Genomic DNA, 4,199 nt, shown 5'->3' with positions numbered 1-4,199 from the left:
AAAATATCTTCGACTTTGACTAAGTATGCACAGCACTTTCGTGAGTTGTCCTGAGAGAGTCATAGAAAAAACTGACAGGTACATATTCCGTTAGGGTTATGATTACACTCATGGTTAGGGTTACCAATAGAGTTAGGTTTTAGGGTTTCATTTTACAAATTTTACTATTTTTAATATTGTATTCTAATATGTATTTTATACCGGTGACACCAAGACACCTACTATGTGAACGCATGGAATGCCAAAAGACTCTATGCGCAAGCATGAGCAAGTAAATTCCTCTTCCATTTCCTCCCACGCAACATTTCAAAACCTTTGCTGGCAGTACATTGCAACTTCAAACAAGGTGCATGAGGTTGTCTTTTTACTTGAAACTACCCTAACATTACTAGCAAAAAGAAGAACCTATTTGAAAATCAGGAAGACCTCTTTCATGTAAATTGTCGCTGCATACCTTTCCAGCGCCTCCAGTTTTGTTTTCACCACAGGTTCGCCATACGTAGACTTGTAATCTGCAACCAGCTCTCTCCTTCTCATGAACTCCAAGTAGTGCTAAAAATGCTCAATGAGTTCCCTAAGGTTGTAACCATTACCAATAAATTTCCCTATCTACATATTAAGTGCCTCACATCGAGATGTAGTCTTTTGGCCAGCAAAGAGTTTTACCCGAATATAAGCGTTGGACCACATGTGCTTTCGTTCGTGGAGGTTAGTAACCCATGCATTATGCTCCAACCAAACTCTTCCACCATCTGACTCTATAAATTCTCAAATTCATCAACCTCAAGATCTTCCATAAGGCATAAACAAAACTTGCTCATAAACCTTGGCTGCCCGACTTTGGCCGTTGCATTTCATAACAGGTGCCAACTGCAAAGCCTATGATGAGCACTTGGAAAAACAACACTAATTGCATTTTTCATTGCGAGATCATCATCTGTAATCACGGACTTTGGTTCCTTTCCATTCATTACCTCAAGAAATGCTCGCAACAACGACACATAACTATCTTGAGCCTCATTACTAAGAATAGCGCACCCGAAAACCAATGTCCTCATATGATGATCCACTCTCGAGAATATCACCAACAGGCACTTGTGCTGATTTCTTCCATACGTCGCATCAAATCCCAGAACGTCCCTGAAAACACTATAGTCGTAACGACTAGTTCTGTCGCACCAGAATATGTTCTGCACCTCCTCTCATCATCCTATGAGTACTTCCAAAAGGTACTAGCATCGTTGCTCTTTAAGCGTGACAAATACTTAAGAGCACACTCTGCATCCGTTGCTCTAGCCATTCTTTACTTCTCTATGGCATTATATATGTCTTTTATTTCCAATCCAACTGTCTCAAATCCATTGGATTGGATGGAAAATGCATAAAATATGGTTGGAACCCGCATCCCAGCTTTTCTCATGCAATTAATTTGGTGTAGTTCTCCTTCTTTAATTGCTCAATGAGAATGCAGCAATCCCCAGAACCTTGCATCCAAAATGTCATGGTTGTGTTGGTTAGAAAAGAATTCTACAAACCATTGATGCGCGATATTTTGTCGGTCTATAATTTTCCAATGAAATTCCGTCGTGAGTATAGTCTAAACTAAAAAGCTATAACGCACCAAAAATTAGAAAATGTGTCACCACAGTTCAAAATCAATAACCGGAAGTAAAATCCCGGGTCGTTCTCCTTAGAAGTTGCCCTAAGGTGCACATCATTGGTTAGGAGTTCTCTTGGTAGTTTGAAGTTGAGTATAAGGAAATTAAATGAACATGAATTTAAGTAATGAGCAATCAACAATTGAGCTAAGGAGACCAAGAAATCAAACTAACAAGGGTGAATGACAATCAATCAATATAAAATCCTTGGCTAGGGGTGAGAATTGGAATTCCTATCCTCATTGCCTCCATCAATTGAGATAACAATTGGTTATTGCTCCACCAAAGGATCCAAGTGAAATTCAAATTGAGAAAGCCAAAACCTAGAGAGAAGTTTGAGTTTCTCTCTCTAGAACCATAAACTCAAAAAAACTAGCTAAAAATTCTCTAATGTGTGAATCCCCCCTCAATCCTTGGTCCCTTGGGTCTTTTCCCTCCAGAATTCAGCTCAAATTGGGCCTGAAACTTCTCTGAAATCGCCAGCCATGATTTCAATAATGAAGTCACGTGCCGAGCGTCACGCGTACGCGTCGTCTGGATTTTTGCAAGCCACGCGTACACGTCAAGCACGTGTACGCGTCGATGAGATTTTTTTACCCAGCCACGTGAATGCGTCAACTCTTGCGCGCCAATCCCAGAACCAAGCTCCCACGCGTGCACATCGGCCACGCGTGCACGTCGATGCCAATGCTCTAAAGCTCCATTTTCCATGCTCCTTCCACTTGTACATGCTACCTTTCTCTCTTCTAGACCAATCTTGCCCCTATAAACTCTGAAATCACTTAACAAACAGATCACGGCATCGAATGGTAATAGAAGGAGATTAAAATATAGTATATTTAGGGCCTAAAAAGCATGTTTTCAACCATTAAGCGAAATTAGGAAGGAAGCACAAAACTATGCATTTTATATGAATAAGTGTGATGGAATGTTGATAAAATCCCTCAAATTCTACACAAGATAAACCCTAAAATTGGGGTTTATCAAATCTCCCTACACTTAAACCAAGCATGTCCTCATGCTAAAATGAATTAAAAGACCAAAGAATCATAGGAGAATGGGGTTTATTAAATGCAAGTTACCTATGAATGCAACTAATGCAGATGTATCTATCTACTTGGTCAAATGTGAATCAATCTTCCAAGAACATATATAAGCAGATAGGGCCAAAATGACAAGATAATTTATGAACTCTACCAATTCAAATGTCAAAGTGGAGTGTACATAACTTGCATGAAGAAAGCTCGTGAAAGCCGGGAACAAGGAGTTGAGCATCAAACCCTCACCGGAAGTGTTTACACTCTAGTCGCTCAAATGTTTGGGGTTGATTCACTCAATTCTCCTCTAATCATGCTTTCTAAGATTTGTTTTTCATCTAACAATCAATAATTATTCAATGCATGCATACATATATCATGAGGTCTTTTCATAGATTGTAATGGGGCTAGGGTCAAGGTACGGTTATATATAGCAAAGTGAGCATGAAATTTGAATCTTTGATTAACATAAGCTTCCTGGTGCACGAAATTGTGATCTCCAGGCTCGAACAAATCCTGGTAATGGCTCCAAAGCTTGGTGCTCTGATCTTAATTCATAATTGTCACAACTTCGATACAACTAACCAGCAAGTGCACTGGGTCGTCCAAGTAATAGTGTGTGCTTGGGCTTGGGCTTGAGTGTTACACGTGCAGAGGCCATTTGTGGAGTTGAACAACAGTTTCTGTACCAGTTTGGGCGTTCAACTCTGGTTTTGGATCCTTTTCTGGCGCTGGACGCCAGATTTGGGCAGAAGGCTGGCGTTGAACGCCGGTTTACGTCGTCAATTCTTAGCTAAAGTATGGACTATTATATATTGCTGGAAAGCCCTGGATGTCTACTTTCCAACGCAATTGGAAGCGCGCCATTTCGAGTTCTGTAGCTCCAGAAAATCCACTTTGAGTGCAGGGAGGTCAGAATCCAACAGCATCAGCAGTCCTTTTTCAACCTCTGAATCTGATTTCTGCTCAAGTCCCTCAATTTCAGTCAGAAAATACCTGAAATCACAGAAAAACACACAAACTCATAGTAAAATCCAGAAATGTGAATTTAACATAAAATCTATTAAAAACATCCCTAAAAGTAACTAGATTCTACTGAAAACATACTAAAAACAATGCCAAAAAGCGTATAAATTATCCGCTCATCACTTCCCACCTAACCTATATAACAACCTATAAAAATCTAAAACAAGCCTAACTACCCATTCTTCACTTTTTAACATAAAATCTATTAAAAACATCCCTAAAAGTAACTAGATTCTACTGAAAACATACTAAAAACAATGCCAAAAAGCGTATAAATTATCCGCTCATCACAACACCAAACTTAAATTGCTTAAATTGAAGCAACTGAAAATCAAATAGGATAAAGAGAAGAGAATATACTATAAATTCTAAAATATCAATGAATGTTTCCATAAAGTTCACCTAAGTAATTCACCTCTGCTATTGCAGGGTTCTCAGGATCATAGGCTTCTTCTTCAGAAGATGCCTCTTGAGTACT

The sequence above is a fragment of the Arachis ipaensis genome, chromosome B01, assembly GCF_000816755.2.
Source record: "Arachis ipaensis cultivar K30076 chromosome B01, Araip1.1, whole genome shotgun sequence".
Classification (NCBI taxonomy): Eukaryota; Viridiplantae; Streptophyta; class Magnoliopsida; order Fabales; family Fabaceae; genus Arachis; species Arachis ipaensis.
Note: the sequence above shows the minus strand (reverse complement) of the source record.